This window comes from Delphinus delphis, chromosome 12 (genome assembly GCF_949987515.2).
Source record: "Delphinus delphis chromosome 12, mDelDel1.2, whole genome shotgun sequence".
NCBI lineage: Eukaryota > Metazoa > Chordata > Mammalia > Artiodactyla > Delphinidae > Delphinus > Delphinus delphis.
In genome coordinates, this window is record NC_082694.2 from 19,796,151 (window position 1) to 19,822,679 (window position 26,529).

Here is a 26,529-nt window from a genome sequence, read left to right on the forward strand (position 1 = left end):
GTATGCAGGCCTCTCAGTGTTGTGGCCTCTCCCGTTGCGGAGCACAGGCTCCGGACGCGCAGGCTCAGCGGCCATGGCTCACGGGCCCAGCCGCTCCGCGGCATGTGGGATCTTCCCGGACCCGGGCACGAACCCGTGTCCCCTGCATCGGCAGGCGGACTCTCAACCACTGCGCCACCAGGGAAGCCCTGTCTGTTCTTTTGACACAATCCTATATGGTCATCTAAATCACTGATGTGGAAAGGACTGGATGGAGGTTTCCAGTCTGAGGCAAATGTTCAGAAACATTACTCAGATTGACAGTGATCTGGTAACCAGTACAATATGAATGATTATTGGACTGGATTCTATTCTACCTAAACAACATTCAGTCCTTGTAATAGACTAGACTATCACGAAGGACTGTGGCAAATGCTTCACTGTAATTCAGCTCTGTCTATTGAATCCTGATCACAGCAGTATGTTAAGTCTGTCAGAGAAGAAATTGAGATTGGTTAAAAATGACTTGTTCTTTGTGATCCCTGCTGGATTTAATTTCAATTGTGTCATTTCTAACTAACCGTGCACCACTGGCAGATGTAATGGGGCAGATGGGCATGTATTTTGGAACTTAGAAGTCTTCTCTTGTAGCTTATTTGAAGCATATCAAGCATACTGAATATTATCCTGCTTGGTTGCAAGACTTCACCCAAGCTCATGTGTGCTTCAACCTATTCCTCTGTGTGTTAGTAATCGTCCATTAGCCATAAAGTGATTATTGGAGCAGGACAAAACTGTATAGATTGTTTAACTCGGTGGTTTGTGTTTTCAACTATGTTCCTCATAGATCAGTGAGTCTCTGTGTCTACCAGGATGTGTATGAGAGAGTTGACCCACAGAATTTCAAACATGTCCATCCGCACTTAGATCAAGATGTCTCAGTTTTTTTATTTTATAGTCTAGATCTCTACTGAGATTTTTTTAAGCTTCTGTTACAAAAATATTTCTAAATTCCACCAATTTAGTCTCCTGCCCTTTTCTTCCAGCCCCGTATTTAATACGAAATTGTCTCCCCATCATGGTGCTACTATACTTGTTTCTCAACCAGATTGCTAGCATCTGGGGGAGTGCTCAATCCCATATGAAGTCTATAGCTTATCTTTGCCTTTTTTGAGTAGGATATAGTGTATGTAATAGAGGTAGCCATCAGAACGGTGGAGTAAAAAAAGCAGAGAGAATGGCGTGTGCATATATCTGTGCATACAAAGTTTAACTGGACAGAAATTGTATTTTAAAATAAATAGTTAAAGTTAAACAATGGATTACTATTTATACCATTCCAATGACCACTGAAGATTTTCAAAATGTTTTCAAGATTGCTGAGGAAGCTAGAGTCCTCTAGAAGTTAAATCCCCAGTTTCCTTCTTCCTTTCTTGCTGGTTCCTTGTCACCCTGTTATTTCTTCTCTTAACCTCTACTTCTTGTTGTCTAAAATTGCTCCCACTGATTTTCATTCTTAAGTTACTGGCTATCAAGAGACTACTTCTGTTGTAAACATAAAATCTCTTTTCATTTGGAAGGATGTGCACTGATAATTGCAAACAAAGAAACAAGGCCAAGATGCTCAAGATACTATTGATATATAACAATCAACAGCAAACAAAAAATAAAAGTGTAAAACAATCGTTTTATGATATTCATGAAATCTATGAAACTCCCAGAAACTGGGAGAGGAAGAACAGTATAGATGGCCTGCTCCTGTTTCAGTGTCTGCAAGCTCATCTGGGAAAATTCAAAGGCTGGTTGATGACTCAGCCTTTATTGGAATCATCTGGAGATATCTTCACTCATATGACTGGCAGTTGATGCTAGATGTTACCTGAGGTCTAAGCTGAGTTGTTGGACAGACTTCTGTATTTGGCCTATCAGTGTTGCCACATTGTAAATGAACATTTCTCTCATAGGCTATTTGGGCTTCTTTATACCATAGTAGCTGGTTTTCAACAGTGAGCATCCCGAAAGCAAAAGGCAAAAGTTTATGGCATATTTATAATCTAGCCTCAGAATTTATGTAGCCTCACTTCCTCCATATTGTGCAGCTTGTGAGCATCAAAAATATCCACTAAGGCCATGGATGACCAATCTTGAGAAAATTCAGTCTTCCATTGTCCAACCTTTAGCAACAATTTATGTTTCTTCTACATACAAACTACATTTATCTCTACATCAGTTTTCTCAAGTCTCATGCCATTATGGCATCAGCTCCAAGTCTACGTCTAGTTATCTAAATCAGGTTCAGTTTCCTGTCAATATGAAGATATAATGAAACAAGTTCTCTTCTCCATAAATACAACATACAGTGGTGGAAAAGGCCTAGGGTAATTGCTGTGGACACTGTCACTCAAAAATGTAGACAATAATAGAAAGAGAGCAATTACGGTTTCATAGCAATTCTGAAATCCAGCGGATCCCTGATGCCAGTGACTTGATTAGACCTCAACTCTTCTCTCAAGAAGTTGTTTCCCATGTATATAGGCTCCACCTTCTGGGATTTTAGTTGTAAGACAATCTTCCTTTTCCACAAAAAGTGACCCATGTTTATAACTGAGTAATTTTTCACTCTGCTTCTTACCTGCATAAGTTTAGGATTGAAAAATATTTTTCATTTTGTACAATTTCTATCCTTTAAGTCTTTATGATATAATTTTATAAAATACATTATGGTCTTCTAATATGATAATTTATAATCCACTCCATTACACAAATGCCACACCCACAAATATCTTCAAGATAAGCTCTTCTTTTTCTGGGACTCTGTGTGAGACTGCTTTGGAAAAATATCATTAAAAGTCTTAGATATCCTATTATTTCATCAAGAAATTCTGTAAGACATGCCCTTAATCTCCTTACAGGACATTTTTTGCTATTTGAACAGTCCTAAGAGGCAACACCATGGATCCTTCCAAGGCTGTAAAACATAGAATAGAACATTTTCTCCATGGATGTGCTTTTCACCTGAGGCCCTTTCTTAATCTCAGAATAATGCTCAGGAGAAGCTAGGGATGAGAAATAATTTATTTTCAAATCCAGGAGGTCTTGATTTAGATATTTAGCAGAGTATCCTTTGTGTTGTTCTGTCCTCTTCTTTTGTTATTGGCAGTACAAGCAGCAAAAAGAAGCCAGATGATACTTTCAATATTCTGACTTAAAATCCTTTTAGCTTAATTATCTAGTCTGAAGGATACATTTTGCATTTTTTACATTATTGCAAGAAACTGTTTTGACAAACTCTTCATGACTATAACAAGGGTCTCTCTTATTCCAGCTTCAAAAATCTTTTTCCTTACTTTCTCTTAAGTCTTCGTTGGCACACTCCTCCAGGACTAACAAAGTCTGCTAAGCCCTTCCAGCTTTCCCCCTGCCTCATCTGGAAGACAAAGCTACCTATCTTGGCTTTTTTTTTTCTCTCACAACAATGCCTTTCTTCTAGATACCAAAATCTCTTAGCTGTTTATTTTTGTGTAGCCAACAATCCCAAAACTAGGTGTCTTAAAATAACAACAATAATTACTCACAAATCATCAATTTGACCAAGACTCTACAAAAATAAACTTTGCTATTTAACTGGGGCCTGGAGATCCACTTTTGAGATGGCTGCCTCACTTGATGTGCATGTTAGTGCTGGCTGTCAGCTGGAAGCTCAGCCAGAGCTGTGAGCAAGATCACTAGTTCTTCTTTATGTGGGCCTCTCCGTGGGCTGCTTGAGCTTCTTTATGCATAGTGGCTGAATTCCAAGAGTGAACATCCCAAAAGAACAAAGCAGAAATACCTGGTACTTATATCCCCTAGTTTCCCAAATCACAAACCATCACTTCCACTATTCAAAATTAAGAGTATATAACTGGAATAAACATTCACCAAGAAGAGTAGGGTGAATATATTTACAGGTGTATATTTGTTTAATTTTAAAACTATCTGCAAGAGTAACATAAATTTATTGAAAGAAAGGTTATTTACCTAAAACAATCACATAAAATAAAACAAAACATGCACACAAACAAAAAAAAGAAATTTTTCACCTATACCAAAACCTAAAACCTTCTCAAAGTAGTTATCACATCTATGATCATGTTCTTTAGGATTTAGGATGACTATGATCCCACAGCAACCTTAATGTCCTCACAATATTTTGTTATGTGAATATGTTATATTGAACAGAATTTAGGGATGGTTCAGAGGCTTTTAATTCATTGTATACTTCTGGGAATAACAACCTAATTTCTCTCTATAATCTAGTAATTTAATATAAAAATACATTGAGATGTAGGAGAATCTTCTTGGTTAAAGGCTGGATTGAGAACCCTAAAGTCTTCCTTGTGAGGTTTAAATGTAACTCTTTTACATTTAAAGGACTGGAGTGATTCCAACAGAGGTTATTTAAGAGAAAAAATTATAAGGGCTTTTTTCCATGAAAAATAAACTGGTATTGCACTGCTCATCTTAACCCTTTGAGGAAAAGACTACAATTGTGAAAGCAGAAAGAACTGAACTATTAAGATTTGTAATAATTTTAGCCAAGGAAAAATTTTTGCAGTATATCTAAACTAAAACTGATAATAAATAAAATGTACTTTGATACCTCACAGAAGATTGGGGACTAAGTGAATCATCAGAAACCTGGAAAGGTGACCATGGTAGTAATGAGGACAACACCAAAAGTAGTGAAGCAGAGACTTCAGTGGCCACATAGTACAAAGAATATAGGTTTTAAATAATTAGCTCAGAAGAGTTACTAAACAAACAAATAAAAACAAGTATTAACAACAAAGCCACAGGTGAGGGGGAATAATCTGAACTCCAGAGTTGCCATACTATATTATTTAAAATGTCCAGTTTTCAACAACAAAAACATATTATGAAACATTCAAAAAAACCAATGAAGTATGTCCCATACAATCAGAAAAAAGGCAATCAGTAAGCAATGCCCCTTAAGAAGCCAGGATGCTGGATTTACTGGACAAAAAATAAAAACAAAATAGCTACTTTAAGTACATCAAAAGAGATAAAGAAAACCATTCCTAAGAATTAAAGGAAAGTATGAGAATTATGTCTCATAAAATAGGGAACATAAAGAATGAAATAGAAATAATACAAAGATCCTAATAGAAATTCTAGAGTTGAGAAGTATAATAACTGAAATTTTAAAATATATTAGAAGCCTGGACAACACATATGAGCCAGAAGAAGAAAAGAATGAACAAATTAAAGAAGAGTCAATTGAAATTATCCAGTCTGAGGAATCAAAAACAAAATGGATAGGAAATAAAAAAGGAACAGAGTTTAGAGTTTCAGAGACCTGTAGGGCACCATCAAACATATCAACATATCATAATGGGAACCCCAGAGAGAAATGAGAGAGATAAAGGGAATAAAGAAGAAGTATTTGAAGAAATCCTGACTGAAAACTTCCCAAATTTGATAAACAGTGGCTTACATCTCCTAGAAGCTTAATGATTCACAAGTAGTATAAATTTCAAAGTAATCAACTAATATAACGGATAGGATAAAATGAACAAGCCACAAGTAGAGCTTAAAATTTAAACACTACTCTTTTTGTAATTGATCAAGTAGAGAGGAAATTAGTATCTAGAAGACTTGAATAACACTAACATACAACCTTACTTAATTGCCATTCAATGATAATCACAGCACAATGCACATTATTTTTTTTTAGGACACATGGAAAAACATAGTCTAGGCTGTAATATTGTCTCAATAATTTTAAAAGTATTAACTAAAAAGAGCATATTCATTTACTACAATGGAATTAAACTAGAAATAAATAATAGAAAGATACCGGTAAAATCCCCAATATTTAAAAATTAACAATGAACTGATACATAATCTATGAATCAAAGACAAATTCATGAGAAAAAATAGAAAATAATTTGAAGTAAATAAAAACAAAATGAGAACAAAATATATGAAAATTGTAGAATGAAACTAAAGCAATGCCTAGAGAAAATTTTAGATATATCTAAAATGTTTACATAAGAAAATAATAAAAGTCCAAAAGCAATTATCTAAGATTTTAACCTTAGAACCTAGAAAAAGAAAAAGAAATTCAACCTAAATGAAGCAGAAAGAATATATCGAAGATTAAAAGTAGAAATCAATTAAATAGAGAACAGAATAATAACATGGAATGTCTATTAAATCAATGGCCAGTTGTTTGAAAAGCTCAATGAAAGTATAAAAATCTCTAGGTAAATTGAAATTCCAAATAAAGAAGAAACATAAATTATTGATATTGGGAATGAAATAGAAGACTTTACTACAGAGTTTACTGGAACAAAACAGATGCTTCCCTCTCACAATTTCTATTCAAGATTGTATAGGAGTTTTAATCAGTGTATAAGGCCAGAAAAAGAAGGAGAGGAAAGGGGGGAAAGGGGAGAGTGGGGAAGGGTGTCAGAAGAGTAATAAAAACAGTGCAAAATAAAGAGGAAGTAAAACCTTTTTTATTTTGGAAAAATAAATAGAAAACCCTAAAGCATTTATAACAAAGCTACCAGAACTAATAAGAGCTTAGCATACTTGCAAGATTCAAGATCAATATGTAATAATAATGTTTCTATATATTAGCAAGGAAATTATAAACTAAAATTTCAAAGTATCTTTCACATTTGTGCGAAAACCATGAAATACATGGAGATATATTACAAAAATACAAAAAAACAAATCTTTGCTGAGAAAAATTAAAGCCCAACCTATATGTTAAAATGTCAATTCTCCTCAAATTGATTATAAATTACGATGTAATCTTAAACTCCAGTAGCATTTTGAAGAAATTGAGAAGCTAAATATCAAATATATATGAAATGCAAATAGATTTTACGTTTTGGTATAGGTGAAATATTTGTGTGTGTGTGTGTGTGCAAATAGCCACATCAATTTTGAAAAACAACAAATTTTGTCTCCCTGATTTCAAGATTTACTATAAAATCACAATAATCAATTCATGGTGGCATTGACATAAGGAAAAATAAGGAAAAATCAGAGAAACAGAAATATACCCAGACTTGTGTGAACAATTAATTTTAAAAAAAATTATTTACTTTATTATACAGCAGGTTCTTATTAGTTATCTATTTTATACATATTAGTGTATATATGTGTCAATCCCAATCTCCCAATTCATCCCACTATCACTCCCCCACACACCACTTTCCCCCCTTGGGGTCCATACGTTTGTTCTCTACGTTTGTATCTCTATTTCTGCATTGCAAACCAGTTCATCTGTACCATTTTTCTAGATTCCACATATATACGTTAATACACAATACTTGTTTATCACTTTCTGACTTACTTCACTCTGTATGACAGTCTCTAGGTCCATCCACGTCTCTACAAATTGAACAATTGATTTTAACCAAAGTGCCAAGGTAATTCAAGAAAGAAAATATACTCTTTTCAATAAATGTTGCTGGAATAATTGAATATGTATATAGGGGGAAAATGAGCCTCAAGTGTTACCTCACATGATATACAAAATATTACCCTAAAATGATCCATAGACTTAAACATAAGAGGGATAACTATAAAACTTTTAGAAGAAAATATAGGAAAAAAATAGTGGCATCAGATTTGGCAAAGATTTCTTAGAATACACACAAAAAATATTTCACTGTTTGAAAGACACTTTAACTGTTACAAAAATGTAAAATCAAGCCATAAGACACAATAGTTGCAAAATATATATTATTCAAAGAATTAATATCTACATGTATTTTTAGAAAAAATTTCTACAACTATAATTATACAAACAACCCAATTATACAAACAACACAATTTTTTAAATGGGTAAACAATTTGAAAAGATATTTACCAAGGAATATATATCATATGAAAAGAAGCTTTTCTTTGAACAACTGCCCAAAGAAACTGATAATTAGTAAACTGATAATTAGTGAAAATTATCTCACTATACTTAGCATGTCATCTGTACTTAGTAAACCAGAAAATACAGGCACAATTTCTTAGAATGGATTGAAATTAACTGTACTTTTTGAAGATTTTAGGAAATTAGTGGATCAACAACCTCAACTTCACCCCTCTGTCAGTACCCTACTGTTGCATCTTACCCCAAATTTCCACTTAAGATGTTGATAGCTGTCTTCTGTTGGATTTCCTTATAGTTGTTTCTTGATTTATTTATTTATTTTTCCCTCATATATGTTTATTCACTAATTGGTCATTTCTCTTCTCAAACTAGCTTTTCCTGCAGTATATCTGGCACTCAGATTTCTAGTTATGGAACCTACTTACTTTGGTTTCAAAGTTTTTATAGGATTTACTTATTTACCTATGGAAATTAGTAAAACTTTAAGGAATAAATGTATGGGTGTGAAGCACCATATTCAGAAAAGATTTTGAGAATTTTAAAGAGAAATTGAGATAATGAAAGTAACACTGTTTTTCTTACTCCAACAAGTCTAAGATCCCAGGAGTATATATTTTTTGAAAATTATTTCTCAGTCAAATATTTTTAAAATATTTTTTGATGTGGACCAGTTTTTTAAAAGTCTTTTCTGAATTTTTAACAATACTGCTTCTGTTTTATGTTTTGGTTTTTTGGCCAGGAGGTATGTGGGACCTTAGCTCCCTGACCAGGAAGCAAACTTGCACACCTTGCATTGGAAGGTAAAGTGTTAACCATTGGACCACCACGGATGTCCCCAAATGTTTTGTAATCAGGAGATGATGGCAATTATGCATTTGATATGGTTCAGTTGTTTTGATAGAAGTGAAATCAGTCAAACTCTGTATTGATTTGAGTATACAGTTCTGTCAAAAATTAAAACCAGTTGTACATAAGGATAAAACTTCTATCCTGCTGATCCAAAACATGGAAATATATAGATTCTTCAAACAGTGTCTTAATATAAGAACTGATGGAAACTATTAAAATAACTAATTTCTGGATTTTAGTACTTATTATTTTTCCTTGATTGTTGCCATTAGGATAGATCATAAAGAAGATTGGTAAAATATTTAGTTCTATAGATATTTAAGTCAAAGACTCATAGTTATACTGCTACAGTTGGTGTGAAACTCCACTCAAAAGAGAAGGAGTTGAACTACAAATTCTTAATAATTCCTACTAAAAGGCCACAAACATTCTCTTTTATTCCATATTTCCTTAATTGCCAAGAGGTAAGAGTCTTTTGTTTTGTTTTTGTTTTTACTTTCTTTTATTTCCAAAACACATATTTTGGAGCTATGTTCAATTTGAAGAATGGGTGGAAAATGATTAAACTGTTTGTAGCCAAGTTTTTGCTGTGAACAAATATGCATGCCACAAAATGTAACTATACAAGATAAGTGCTTGCATGTAATCATTTATTAAGTGAGAGGGCATGGACACAACCATTGCTTGACTTGTAATTTTACAACATAAGAAGGTTTAAAAATGTGATGAGAGAAAAGAAAAAACAGTATACATTTGGGGTGACAATAATATTATATTAACAAATGAACACATTTGGAAAGAATCCGCAGTAGTAACATGAAAGGGAGTTGACAAGTACAGCCCAACTGAGAAGCACATATAACATCAGGAACAGAAAAAGGAAGAAAGTAGTGTTTAGTTCACCAACAGAGAATAAATTTAAAATTAAAAAGTGTGAAGAAACTTGTAAACTCTAAGAAACAAGCTGAAAATTTTCTCTAGGCTGAGAAATAATTGCTAATAGTTAGGAAATCCTCATTTATTATTTACTGAAACATCACAGTTTGAAACTAAGATACTTCTCAGACCTTTAAACATTCACAGATCTCCTTTCAAGGTAATTAAACCACAAAGTAGAACTATTCATTTTTTTAAAGAGGGGTCAAATACACCAGAATCACAGAGTTCATGTTAGCAGACGCAGGTATGAAATTCAGAAATTGAAAGCAAAATTAGGTCACTCTATGGGCATCACGTCAAATGCAACAGGCTAGAGTTGATGCAAACTTTCTCTTTTCTCTTCTCCTTGAGATTTAACCAAACAATTACCCATATTTCTGGGAGAGAAACAGCCTTGAAAAATTAGTGATGAATAACAAATTTTGTCTCATGCTTATGAATTAATTTTATTGGTGTCCCTAGTTTCCTTCCAGGAATTTGATTTCTATACTCCAATTTTATGAGGACTTGTTCCAAGATACCTGTTAACCGTTAAGTTTTTATACATCAGAACCTTACTTACTTATTTTAATGTAAGACTCTCAGGCCTCACCTTGTAGTCAGATCTCTGGTTCTCTGCCAATGAGATCAGCTTAGACAATTGACACCAGAGTTCAATTTCAGTAACTGCAGTTGTGTGATCATAATGGTAGTAGTATATGAAAAACATAATGATGGGACCCATCTGGTCAGATGCAACCTGAGCCAAGAAAATACCCAAGGTCTGGCTTTTCACTGTCCCTCTTCACCAGCTGATTTGGCTCCAAAAGCTATGAGACTAGGACCTCTAAAATTATTAACAACCTATTTCTTAGACAAGGTCTTACACATTCAGAACTTGACACTTCATTAAGCTTCTTGAGGGCAGAAACATGACTTAACAGTAGCTACCATGAGCCTGAAAGATAATATGTGCTATATACATATTTGAATTATAATACTTTGGATCTTATCTAGGTGACCAGTTCACAAGAATAGTAATTGTCAGCATATGTGTGTATTTACACTAATAACTATTTACATTGAATAAAGAACCCTAGAGAAATTATGATGCACACACTTGAGCAATTATAATCGTTATCAGTATTCATTAGATGAGTCAACTAAAGCTCAGTAAGATTAGGTGCCATGCACAAAGTTACACTGCTAAGACACTATAGAAGAGGTATTTCTGGAAGCAAGATATGTTCAGATGGCCTTATTAATGAAGTTTTAAAAAGTGAAGCTCTGAAGATCTATGAAAAGGGATGCCAAATAAAATATAGTATGCTCAATTGAACTTAAATTTCAGAAAAACAAAATATTTTATTATAAGTATGTCCCCATTATTGCATAGAATATATTTATGCTAAAAAATATTATTTGTTTATCTAAATTTCAAATTTAACTTGGAGTCCTGTATTTTTATTTACTAAATCTGGCTGTCTTACACATGACCATTCATACTTACTTACATTTTGCCTGTGCACTAGTTGATACCATAAAAAGCTCTATCAGAAGAATTTTGAAAATGAATCAGCACATAATAAATAGCAAAATTTACTTTCTAAGGACTGTGCTGAAACAGCAGATATATGAAAAGATTCTCTACTATCAAAAAATTTATAATCAGTTCATGCAGACAAAAATAATCCAGAGAAAGTAATAGTGAATAATAATAGACTATAAGCAAGTAAGTACTAGGCTGTGGGGTAAAAAAAAAAAAAGAAGGAAATCAAAACATCATCAACTAGCCAGAGAAGATATAATCAAAGGAGTGGAGAGAATGAATAGCTGGAAAGTGATCCTAAGCAAGAAAAGTATTATTCTCACCTGCATCTGATTCCTCAATGTCTGAAGCAGGGTAAATTTCAAGAAATTTTAATACCAGTTGTAGAATGCACACAATGGAAGCCCAAGCTCTCTCCCAAGCAAAGGGAGCAATAAAAACTTAGCCATTATGAAAAGAACAATAAACAGGTGTAAGAGAAGACAATGGTGTGAAAGTAAGTAGACAACTTTGAATGACATAGGGCAGTTGTTCTTAAAGTGTGGTTTCCAGATAGCAGCATCAGCATCACATACAAATTTTTTAGAACAGCAAATTCTCCAACTTTACTCAAAAAATACTCAACCAGAATCATTCATTACTTTTAAAAGTCCTCCAGTGATTCTTATATATAGCAACATTTAATAGCCATTGAAGTAGAGTTTGTAAAGGCATTTCTTTTTTCTATCAACAAGAGCAGCTTAGGTAGAATGTATCTACAATTCAAAGGGTTAATCTCTAATATCAAGTACAAAGCTGATAGATATAAAGAAAATATCCAGACAAATTATTTTCTGAAGCCTCTGATTTCGTCTTGAAATAATTCAAAGTCCTTGTTAGGCAGCACTACAACCTTGATGATTAGGAGGAAAAAAATCCTTGAACAGACTCTAATGTCAAGAAATCTGTACCTAGAGGCATTAATACCTACTTTCAAGAGTCCAAAGAAATCATTTTATTCTTACAACAATTACCTACTTGACCTAATATTATTAAAAGAGTACGGAATTATTTTCTTGGGTAAATTCCAGTCTATTTAACTAAAACATAAGGCAGAAGGTCTTTAGAAACTTTCTGGTAAATGCTATGATTTTCAAATAGAACTTGACAATAAAATAGCTCAAGGGGATATCTGTTAATGTAAAGTTTTGGGTCAGGTAGTTGTTAATAATAATAACAGTCTGTACTTATTGAGTGATGGCTGTAAGTCAGATTCTCTTCAGAGACCCATATATGTATAGTCTCAATTGATCTTCACAAAAAACTTATGGGGTATTAGTAGCCCTATTTTTATATGAGAAAACTGAAGCATCCAGAAATTACACAGTCTGCTTAAAGTCATAAAACTACTAAGAGGAAGAGCAAAGTTTACAGCTCAGTCAATCTGCCTGCAGAGCCCAAGTTCTTAATTATGACAAGGGAATATTTGCCATTTTTGAGCAAGAGTTCAGCATTAAGAGGAACAACTCTATGGGATCATATGATACATGTTAACTAGTTTATGGAAATAATTTTGCTTCTCAAAGGAAAAACATTATTGTGACATAATGTAGGCAAATGAATATCAATTGAAATTTGAGAAAACTTTGTGATTCTCTATCAAAATTAGTATTTAAGGGAGATAAGTTCTTAATGTAAATGAAGAAAAAGAGCAATATTTTGGATGGTCTAATTACAATAACTATGCTTTTTAAAATTTTAAAGCATTCTATACAAAATAATTTTCAATTATCAAAATGTTATAAGTTGGAACCATTTATGATGGTAATATTTTAAAATCAGATTATGCACACATTTAAATACACATGTATGTATGTATAAAAATATAGTATAAAATATAATATAAAAATATAAATTAGGATATTTTGTTCAGAATTACCATTATAAATATTAGTTCTAGTGATGTAAGTTATTATAGAAGTTGGCAAATATGAGCCAGATCCATATATACTAGGCATTAAGATTGGAGAAGTAGATTAGGGTCATATCAAAGGATGTTGTTATGAATGTTAAAGACTATGAATTTTATTTGACATACAGTTATATTTAGAGTTTATATTTTAAATCAGGAGTTGTATAAGCGGTGACTTGCAGGAAGTGCCAGTGTGTAAGATGGATGAAAAAGGGAAAGAGACACAGAAAATATAAGGTTATTAAAATCATCCTGGTAAGAGGCAATGGAGGTTTAAATTAGAGTGTTTCAAAGGAGTTTAAAGGACAAGTCAGAAACAAGAGGTATTTCAGTTTCAGAATCAATAGCAAGTGAGAATAAGAGAGGGGGAGAAGCCAGGGGTGACTGTAAGCCTTTAAGCCTTCAAGTGATAAGTGAACAGTGGTACAGTTAAGAAGAAACACTGAAGTAAGCTCTCCAGCTCACATAGCCTCTACTAAGACAACTGTTTCCACTTCTGAAAATGGCAAGATGATATGAGGTTCCTCTGAGGTTCCCTCCAGCTCTACATTTTCATATTATAAAAGTAGATTTTAAATTAAAAGCAACAGAGGCAACTTACCAGATATATAATGAACACATAAGCAAAGACGTTGGTAATAGGTTGGAAAATGTCCCTCTGAAAAATTCTAACAGTATAACATAGCATTTATAACCATGCACATACAGAAAATAATCCTAAATATGACATAACCTTTTCTTCCAATTTCCTTGAAGAACAGCTTAAATGAACTCTTTCCTTTGCACATCAGTTGGGTGATGTGGTCTTTAAAATCAGTGACTCAAATGATGAATATATTTCAGAGAAATGTGTCTAGCTGAAAGTCAAGGTGTACCAAAGTATTGTTCATTCCTAATAATTTAGCGTCCTCCTGCTTGACTTTCTAAATTCACTTCAAAATTTACGTAATAGAGAAAGTGATAACTTTGGAGAACACAAAAAATATCTTCAGTGGTACAAAACGAAATCCCAGGTTATGAGTCCAAGCTTTACAGAGGGCCACCACCTATCACCCTTGTTCTATGACTGTCATTTTCTCTCTCTCCAAAAACTCTAAGAACTCCTGCTAGAGCAACTTTTCTTTTACCACATCACTCTGTTTGCCCAAGATAGGTCTATATTCTCCTGTTTCCATACAGAGCATTTTCAGACTCTTAGTTCGTCTTCAGTGTCTCTCAGTATCTGATCCTACTCAAAGAATGCACATTGATCTTATTTTTCGTTTTTTGCTTTACTTCCAAATATATCTGTTTTTCCACCAACACAGGTCACTCTCTACTGCCTGAACCCCTTTCAGTGTGTTCCTCTCTCTGACTAGAATGACTCCTCCCACCTCCTACTTAAATCCTGTAAGTTTTTAGAAGTGCTGTTTGAGAACCACCCTTCTATGATTCCTTCTCTGGTCTACACTGATCTCCACATTTTCTGGAATTTTACTGAATATCTGATAAACATATTTGTGCTTAACTCTTCCATTTGTTTCATGATTTCACTTTGTCATTCCAACTAGATTTTTTTTCCCACAAAGTAGGAGATATATTACCTTCTTTATTTAACAATTTCAGTCAGTACTCAGTCAAGTGATGGGGACATATTATGTTGTATTTATTGGTTTTCTTAAAAACTCCCACATTTGTTCATGATAATTGAGTGCAGTAGCATCTACCCAAAGTGTGTGTGTGTGTGTGTCTGTGTGTGTGTGTGTTTGATTATTTGTTTAATGAGTTGATTTGAATAAGTCATTGTGTTCATGTTCAACAAACATTTAAGTACTTACTATGTTTTAAACATTGTAATAAATATATAGTTATATATATACTATAAAATAAGCCACCAGAAAAATGTCAGTGATATACAAAAATAAGCTTTTATTGTTTACCACATATATCTGCAGATCATCTAAGGTTCAATGGATCTAAGCCAGGCTTAACAAGGTTTGACTCCAAGCTCTGATTCTATTCTAGTCCTGTTCCAAGTATCACTCATCATCCTTGGATTAGGAGCAATGCAATGTAGTTCTTCTGATGTCAAAGACAAGAGAAGAGGGTCAACCGTACAAATTAATTTCAAGAGTCTACTCAGCTCTTGTCCACTAATATTATGTTGGTCAAAGCAAGTGATATGGCTAAGTACCAAATCACAGAGACACCATGGCAAAGTGTGAGGGTAAGCATATGCATAGCTCCTATAGGAAGCTGGTAAATAGAGAATAATAATTCACTGTATCCCAAGGGAGCAGACATACAAGTCAGTCCTGCTATCCTGCAGTTTATAGTAACTTTAGCGAGACTGTTAAGATTAAAATTAATTAAAATACAGTAATATAAGTGAAACATGTAAAATCCTTTCCACACTGGTCTAAGGTGGTATATGAAAATCCACTATTTGACAGGAAGGCATGGAATAAGTATTAGCTAATATCAACGCTTCATGGTAATTAGATTCAGGTTAGACATTCATGGGAAGTAAGTAGGTGATAAGTACCTGTAATTAGGAAGAAGGGTATTGAAAGTGTCAAAAAGGTATCTCAGACACTATTTTAATTTTTCCCATTTTTCTATGCATCACTGAATAGACAAATGAGAAGGTGCCTGAATCTCAGTTGGGCATGCAGCAGGAAACTTCATCAAAATCAGTCCACTAGACACCTAAGTAAAGCAAATCCCTGGAAATAAATTACTTGATGTTAGAAATTATTTAATTTGCATTTTTTCCTCCCAAGAACTCTGTGCAGTAACTGTGGTATGGATGCATGAGAGACTGGTCTGTTGGTTGCTCACATCACTCCCTGTTGTGTTTATTGAAGCTTTTCCCCGTGGTTTTCTACAACCAGCCCAGCCAAGGAGCCAAGTGCTCAAGTTATCACATAATATTAAATTTCTGTATGGTGATCATACAAACATACCCTAAGGTAGGAAGAGTTCTGATATGGTCAATCAGTGCAAAATAGAGTCTTCAGGAATATAAAATGACAACACCGTACTGAGTAAAACTTTTAGTATTAAAAAAATAGATTTATGAATAGAAAGATAATTATTTATCTTTAAACAATTATTTTCATGTGCATTTTCATTCTTTGACAAACACTCAGTTGTTGGGTCTGAATCATATTCACAACAATGGATCATGGATCGATACAACAAATTATTAAAGTAGAGAATAGTAATGATTCTTGTACCTGGAGTTAGAAAAGAGTAATCCTACTTTGGAGTTCCATAAGACAAGATACAATATAACATCCTCTTCCTTAGTCCATCTCAAATCTAACACGAGTTTCCCTACCCCATCACAGCTACAGATTTCTGTTCAAAATAAATTCAGCAGAAGTTTATATGAAGCTCTTTTATATCTCAGAGGAGTGAGATTCTGAGAAATGGCATAAGAAGGAGGGCATTGTCTCTTCCATAAAGGACTTGAAGTTGTCATGACTTCCTCTTCCTAACTTATTTCCTACACAGATATTTGAGGACTTATCTGCATAAGTACCTAACTGCAGGGGTGAGAGGGGGGGAAACACCCAGACATAATCCCAGAAGAAGAATATGGCTTGGATACATGTTAAATAACATTCATGTCAGGAATCAGCTAGGAGGTGCCTGACTTGTTTTCCCATAAAATTTTTGTGGCAGCCACAAAGGCAAGAACTGCTGTCATTGAAGATATTGAAAATCAACTTGTAGTTTGAGATGGTAATAGATGTTAACAGTTAGATAACAGATTTCAGATATATTTACACCCAGCTTGACATTAAATTAACCACCATGAAAGAAAAAAATGAGAAAACTCAAACAGTTCTTTAAATAAACCAATCACTTGTAAGTATCTGAGAAGAAATGTATACTCCCTATAGCTTCTCATTGCTATTTAAGTGTCCACTTTGTCCCCTGCAGATAAAGTCAAGCTATTCTGCAGCAAGCAGGCAATCATGTATTTCCATTGTCATTTCACAGAGCAGCCAATAGAATTTCAGACTGATAGAGTGATCTGTTTGAAGTCAAATGATGTGTCAGTGGCAGCATCACTAAATGCACAACCTTTTTTATTTAGTCTAGGATTACTGTGAACTGAACTGTGTACCATTACCCACTCCCCAACTCCAATTTCAAAGTTGAGGCAATAAACACAATAAGAGGGTATTTAGAAATGGAGAACTTAGGAGGTCATTAGCTTCAGAAGAGGTCATGAGGGTGGGGCCCTCACAGTGGGATTGGTGTTTTTTTGAAAAGAGATAGCATAGAGCTTGCTATGACCTCTCTCTTTGCCTTGTGAGGACACAGCAAGATGATGGCCATCTGCATGTCATGTAGAGAACCTATACCAGAAACTAAATTCCACAGCTGTTTAAAACAAAGATTTTTTCTTCTAGCTACTGCCTGGCAGCATGAAAACTGAGGGACTCCAGGCTGGGAAGAAGGACTCTGAATACAACATTCCTAATTTCTCCCTGCCTCTCCATTCCTTTCCTTCCCCTTCATCTCAACTACTCTCTTTTCTTTCACATAAAGAGCCCCTTCCAAAAAGCTTTAGCTGTTCATTGCAGGTTGGAAGATTATGAACCACTCTCCAAAATTTTTCCCCAAACCAGAAGAGGCCTCAATTGTGAAGTTGTGCATTGGGCTTCTCAGAAGGGCTACTGCTATTCATCAAGCAGAATTTCTCTCCTACTCTCTTCTGGTAGGTGCCACAGCCAAATGTTGCTACAAAGAAAAGCTATTTCCAAAATTGCTCAGGGTGAAGGCTTCCATTCTCAGCTTTACTTTGGCCAAAGAGACCAGAATTTATTTATTGTGAAAGAGCATAGACTCTGGATTAAAGAACATTTATGTAAATGTCCATTGAACTTAATTGATCCTCTTGATGGCTGACTCTGGACTTATCACAAACTTTTTGATATTCCAGAGGATACATGAACAAGAACAAGAAGAAGAAATATTTTTTAAAAGTTAGATATCAAGAAGAGAAAAAGATGGAGGTAATTAATATTTTTTAAGTACTGAAAATAAGTGTTGGTGAAGAAGAGATGGGAAAATATGAAACATGAAAACACAAAATCAGAAAAGAATTAGAAAGACATTAGTTCCTTGAGTTTGGGGAAGCTGTAAGGTGATCAAATCCAGGACTAACAGTAGATTTTTTATCCCAGATAAAAGACAATACACTTCAGAGTGTTAGTATTACTCAAACATCTGCTAGGGCACAGGCAGTGCTACACAGGCACTGTTCAAATAGTAATTCTGAAACCAAAATAAAACTGAAACTGCTGTGGATGGAGGCAGGAGGTATTTGTTTTATGTAACAAGCTCACGTGCTCTTTACTTCACTAAAGAAAGATACTATGCTGTTCTTTTTGTCTGTAATGTCCTCTATTTCTTTAACCAAATAATTCTTCCAGTCTTAGTTTATGTCTCAGACTTTCTAAGGTAACTCAGGTCTCAGTGGTCATCTGTATGCTGAACTCCAATAGTGTAATATGTATGAAGCTATACATATTATATATGTATATATATATATAAAATGTATATAAATATATTACTTAAATATATATTATTTATATTATGGACTATATATAATTGTTACATCTAATTAATATTAATTTATTATTAATATAATAGTAACATAACGTATAATAATATATAATATTACCATGATATATATTATAATATTCAATTATAAAGTTAATGTATTTAAAATTATATTGCATATAATATAATATATAAATTTATTATATGCATAAATGTTTATTATATTTATATTCTATAATGTGTATATATTAATAAAAATATATAATTTTATATATAATATAAATATAATAAATATGTATAAACATGATAGATATATATTTTAAAATTATATATATAATTATAGATATTATAGATATTTACTTATATATTATATATATATTTATTTATTTATTTTTATATTTTATATATTATTTTATATATATATATTTATATATTTAATATATATTTTATATATTATTATTTTTATATATTATTATATATATATTATATTATATATATATTTTATATATATTATAAATATAAATATTTATATTTATAATATATATATTATTATATAATAATATATTATGTAATTTATAATATTACATATAATTTATAGAATATATAATATCTATATAGAATTATAATACATATAATAATATATAATGATCTAGCAAATTGATTATATTTAATATATATTTATATATAATATATAAATATGTATTTACTACACATAAATATTTATATATATTTATACATTCATATATATTTATGTATATTATATTCTTTCATAAATATATATGAATGTATATATACATTCATATGTATTTATGTATATATTTATATATATTTATATTATATATGTAATATAAATATTTATATACAATAAACTTATATATTATATTGTATTGTTTTGTATTATACTGTGTTATATTCATATTATATATATAATATAGAATTTTTATTATATGAATATAATTCATAAAATACATTTATGTATAAACATAGTAATACATTGCTATAATATATAGATATAATATTTACATATGATATTATATAATATATAATCATATATTTTAATATAAAATAACATAATATATTTTAATAATATATCATAAAATTATGTATTATATAGTATATATTTATATCATATATAATGTATAATATTATATATTATGATAGTATGTATATTATATATAATTTAAAATATTATACATATATATATACAGTTTATGATATTGGGTTGGCCAAATGATTCACTTGGAAAACCCAAAAAACTTTTTGGCCAACCCAATATAAATTAGAATATAAAATTATTGTCACTGTCAATATGTATATTATACACATAATATAATATAATTAATAAAATATATGAATATATGAATATAATTATGTATTATATATAATTTAAAATTTCTATTTATAGTATAAATTATAGTATAAAATTATTGTCACTACCAACTTTTATAAAGTTTCAAATAACATAAATTATGCCCCATTAGAATGTGAAAGTCAATACAAATTTATTCTTTATTTTCTATTAAATTTATATGTGTCTGTAGTGTGTGTGTGTGTATATATATATATATATATATATATATTCATTGGCTACATAATACATAAAGACAGTGCTACGCAGTGGTGTGAAGAGGAGTTGAAGAATTCATGGCCCTAGCTCCATAAGACTCACTAAGAGTACAAATAATCTATTTCACTAATACTTCTAAGATATGATACTGACTTTTAAAAATTATTATTTTTATTGTGAAGAGCACTTAACATGAGATCAACCCTCTTAACAAATTTTTAAGTGTGCACTACACTATTGCTGACTATAGGCACAGTGTTTTAGAGAATACCTACAGAACTTATTCATCTTACATAATTGAACCTTTATACCTGTTGATTAACTACTCATTTCCTTCTCTGCCCTCAGCCCCTGGTAACTGCTCTTCCACTCTGTGATTCTGAGTTTGACTATTTAAGATACTTCATATAAGTGAGTTCCAGCAGTACTTGTCCTTCTGGGACTGGATTACTTCACTTAGCATAATGTCCTCCAGGTTCATCCATGTTGTCGCATATGGCAGAATTTCCTTCTTTTTTCAATGCTGAATAACATTCGATTTTATGGATATACGACACTTTCTATCCATTCAACCATAAGTGGACATTCAAGGTGTTTCCGTATCTTGGCTATCATGACTAGTACTGCAATGAACATGGGAATGCTAATAGCTCTTGGAAGTCCTGAGTTAAATGATTTTGCATAAATATCTAGAATTGGAAATTTTGGATCACAAGGCAGTTCTATTTTTATTTTTTTGAGAAACCTCCATACTGTTTATCATAGTGGGTGTTCTTATTTATATTCCAACCAGCAGTGTAAAAAGGTTTCAATTTTTCCATATCCTTGCCAACACTTGTCATTTCTTCTTTTGATACCAGCCATCTTAACAGGTATGAGGTGATAGCTCACTGTGGTTTTGATTTGCATTTCCCTACTGATTAGTGTCCTTTAGCATCTTATTTCATGTGTACTACAATTTTAAAGTTATAAAAGTATAGTGGAGAGAGAGAGAGAAAGTATGGAGAAATGTGGAAGGCTTCTTGAAGAAGGTGGGCTTTGTTATGAAACTTGAAGATGAATAGAATTCTAGATGAAGAGAACATATTGCACAAAAGGATATACCTCTTGGGTATATACTATTTTTTTCTTTTATTTACCACATTCCAAAATTACCTTCCGATTCTCTAAGTTCTTTACTTTGATAAATTAGACTCCTATGACCTGTATTATAATAGTACTACCTATACTCATAACATAATATTAAAATTATTTTTACAAGAGTAATTACTTTTTAAATATGTATAACAACCCTGCAAAAAAGATACCATTAACCCCATTTACAGATAAGCAACTGAATACCTAGGCATGTTGATGGCAGAATGACAGTCTTTGAAACTAAACCCAACTTTAAAAATTTTACAACTAGTACATCTCTAACTTGAAAGATTATTTTTTTCATTTAGAAAATAAGTTGTATTATTTTGTATCTGAGTAAAAAACACAATATGAAGTAAATTGTGTCCCCTTTTAATTCTTAGAAAATGAATAGTTTACTCAATTTTGAATGTTAATAAAAGCATAGATATTTGTTCCCATTTCTAAAGATGACATGCATAGAAATATATATTAAAATTAAAAAAAGTAGCTCTTAATTAGTGATGAATTTATCGGAGATACCTGGATGCATCTGAAAAAAGAGAAGTAACTCTGTAAAAAGCTGTGGTTACAATGTTTTTCATTAATGACATATTATTATTTAAAATTCTCCTTGGGTGGAATTGTCCCATATTTTTAAATACATGTCTTAAAACTCCATATATTTATAAATGTTAAGAGAGATTCTAAAATATACTTCATTCTTTTCACTCTCTCGTCTTACTTTTACCTTCTTCCATCTGATGCTCTCCGTGAAGGAATAGCTTATTCTCTTCTATGATACTTTTTAAAAGGTTGAATGTATATACTTTCAATTTTAAAATGTTTGAAGCAGACAACAAATGATGAGCATGTGGTAGTGAATGATGGGTGACAGAAAAATTGACAGTTTTTTAAAAATTCTTTTTCTCTAATGTTCCCCATAATAGGCTTCATTTCCTATGACACTGACAATACATTTTCATCATTAAAAACTTTTGATAATATATTTAGTGGCTCTTGAAACAGGAAAAGAGTCCTTTAAAGCTCACTCTTGTTTACTTTTTGTAGAGCCTACCCAAAAGAATATCAATATACTGAAATATGACAAAAGAGCTATAGTTTTTCCCATCCTAAACATTGCTCAGCCTCAGAAATAGTTTTAAAAAATCATTGTTTCCAAAAATGCACTTGGCCCAGGATTTTCAATCAGACCACTTATCTTTTCCAATGTCAACCTCTTCTTTTAAGCCTTGAAGATCTATACTAAGGCAATGCATTATCCAACAATATTTGTCAAGTGTTCATTAATCTCTGAAGGTGATGATTCAGACCCTGGAAGGGGTAGGAAATCTACCTTTCACCTCCTTTTTTTTTCACTCATTTTTTGTTCCTACAATTTAAAATATTGTCTTCTGTGAGAAAAACTCTAGAAATAATCTATACTAATATATCTTCTCATTATTTATACATTGAAGTAGAAAGCTAAATATACTTAAAGCTATATCATAGGGTATTATGTTATGTAACTTTGTACACAAATAGGCATAATATACCATCCAAATAAAATTTAAATCCACTTCTTTCCTGAATAAAATAAGGCTTTTAAAGCTCTAGATAGATGCACAGATGTCCATATAAATGCATAGACATATGTACACCTATATTTCAGTCAAAAGAATTTTTCAACAGATTAAAAAATTTAGACAAATAGTATGGACAATATAATTAATTTGTGCAATACAAATATGATCCCTGCCAATTATCTCATGGTTTATTATATAATGCAAGAGTCCTAATTTCTTGTTCCATCACCAAACTTGCTATTTGAGGACACAGTACTAACCGTTTTCAATTGTAGTTTTATCATCTGTAAATGGTAATAAGTACATCTTATGGATCCCGTGGCCACCTGGAAATACTGAATCTTGAATTTCTTCTGTCGATTCTATTGTGTCAACTGAGAATTAAGTTTTTGATCAACTATGTACTCATGATCTCTTTTAGGTCTATCCCATTCACTTCTTTTCTCCATAATTTACCACTTTTCTTTTCTCATGAAAATGCGAGAAAAAATTATTCTTGTTACTATCATAAAAAGAACCTCCTTAATTATCCTTGAAGGAGCTTAACAAACAGAAACTGTTCCAGACCAAAACTGATCACTGAGCTGTTTTCAGCTCCAACTCTAATATTCTACATTTTACCACCTTCCTCACCCAATGAAGTTGACCTACATGTGTTTCCTGCTGCAGAAATATTGTGAGGTTGAAACAAACATTCATGAAGGGCTTTGATCTTCTGAAAAGAAAAAACCTTGTTAGATGAAAATATTCTTTCATGGTTGGGTGTCTGGGCTCTTTCAAATGCCATAGACAATATAAAAATTTCAGAAGATTATTATAGGGATAAGAACACTGTCCTTTGCAGGGAACTTTTCTTACAGTCTCAGCACTAGAATTCATTAGCCATTCAGAAAGGAAGAGATTTTAAAACATCCCAATGTCCCAAAATCATCCCTGTTAAATTTCTGTGGTCAGCCCTCATATCTTTTCATGTGTATGTAGATATCTAGTTAGTGACTTTGAGAGACTTCATGAAGACAAGTCACCACAATTTTTACTCTTTCACCACTCTGTCACTCTGCCTTAAATAGCCACTGAGTTCCTACTTATTAAAAAAAAAAACTAAATAGAAGCCCTTAAATGAGGCATATTATTTTGGTAGAGTAAATTGTTAAATAACCACAACATATTGAAACAATTTTGTTACTAACATTTTTGTATGTTTATTCAGATAGAGAACAAACATCTGGAGAAAGGAGGAACCAACTTCCTAAACTTGCCCTTTTTCCTGAATGGTTTAACTAAGTTAATAACTTAATTAACACCATTATAAATATAGGAGTTGTCACACAAAGACAATAGTTTAATACATCTAACTAATTTTTCTTTCTGAAAATTTATTCACTCTACATTTTACCAATATTACTCTTATGATCATTCTCCTAATTATTCTTGTACCTCTCTGAGACTGGCTTTCTTGCCTCTAACCTCTATTCTGCTGCTAGAGTGAACATGCCAATTATCTGTTAAAAATCCTTCAATTACTCCCAGCACCTAGAACAGTGATTTCCAAAATGGGTGTATCACTCTCTCTCCCAGAAATAAACTTGGTAAATTACTGATATAAAATAATAAAATAGTAGAATTTCCACTTATGATTTATCACATCCTTTAAAAAAAGTTCTGTTTGTGTGAAAGTTTTATAGTATTTTTAATATATTGGTACAATAATACTTAGATATCATTCATAAAGAAATATGTTCATATTAAAAATGAGTTGTTAAAATATTTTTAATTATAAAGATACACAAACAAAATAAGATACCACTACACACCTATGCAAATGAGTAAAATTAAAATAACTGACCTTACCAAGTGTTGGTAAGGATGTTGAGGAAATAAGTTTCTCATATATTGATAGGGGGAATGTAAAATGGTACAACAAAATTTAGAAACAGTTTGGTAGTTTTTTTAAGAATGTAAACACAAAAACCACCATATAATCCAGCCATCTCCATCTTAGGTATATACTCTAGAGAAAAGATAATTCATGTCCATACAAAACCTCTACATGAATGTTCATAGAAGCTTTAATTGGAATAACCAAAATCTGGAGAAACCCAAATTTCCATCATCAGGTAAATGGAGAAATCACTTATATATACATTTAATGAAATACTTCTCAGCAATAAAAAGGAATGAGCTATTGATATCCACAACTAGGTGAATCTCAGAATAATTACATTGAGTAAAAGAAGCCAGACAAAACATAATACATACTGTATGATTCCATGTCTATAAAACTGTAGAAAATGGAAATGTAATCTATAGTGAAAAGAAATCAAATCAGTGGTTGCTTGGAGGTGGGGAGTGGGGTCAGGTGGAAAAGAGAGATAACTAAAGGACATAAGAAAATTTTATAGGTATTGGGTATGTTCACTTTTCTTCATTGTGATTAGTATTTAATGGATATATACATATATCAAAAATTGTGAAATTAGACAATTTAAATGTGTAGTGTTTACTGTATGTTAATTATATCTCAATAAAGCTGTTTTAAATGTTTAATATGAATTTGAAAGTACAGTTAAGATGGTGGAATAATAAGACCCTGAATTCACCTCCTCCTATGGGCACACCAAAGCTACAACTACTTATACAGCAACTATCTATGAGAATGATCTGAAGACTAGTAGAAACAATTTTCCAAAATTAAAGATATAAAGAAGGATCCACAGTGAGATGGGTAAGAGAGAGAGAAATGTGTTGTAGTCAGGATTCCCTCCCCCCTGGTTGTTGATCGACAAACAGGAGGAATATTATAACCACAGGTTTCTATCTGAGGAATGATGTTTCTGAGCCCCACATTGTGTTCCCCAACCTGGGGTCCTGCAGCAGGAAAATGAATCCCTGGAATTCCTGGCTTTGAAAATCAGCAGTGTTTATGTTCAGGAGAGCTAGAGAGCTATAGGAAATAGAGATCTCAATCTTAAATGTTGCACACACTCCAAGCCCTGGCAGAGAGGGAGTATTTTAAAGATGCCTGTTTCAGATCCACTTGATGATCTTGGAGATCTTCCAAAAGAGGCAGGAGACAGCTTGGGTCTCTCCTTGAGGTTGGAAATTCTAGTAACAGCCATTTATGAAATTTAATTTTGCCATGTTGACACTGGCACTGGTAAGCACCATTTTGGAATCCTCTCTGTAGCCTATTAGCACCTGGGACTTTCTCTACCCATCAGTGGGCCCACACCAGCGGTGCACTCCTGGGCATTGCAACTAGCTATGCCAGAGGCATTCCCCACCCACCAGTGTACTCTCAGCAACTGCACAAGGAAGGCCCTTTCAGTTAGCAGGGCCAGGGGCCAGTCCCACCTAGCAGTAAACCCATAGTAGTTAGCCCCAACACAATAGAGGGGTTTATGCAGTCCACATAGGGGATACCCTTTGAACATCTGGCTCTGATGCTGAGAGGGGAGTATGCTGCTGGGCCCCCTAGGACATATATATGACACCACTTCTCCAATATTGGGAGGCATAACAAACCCATCTAATACATACAAATAGAGA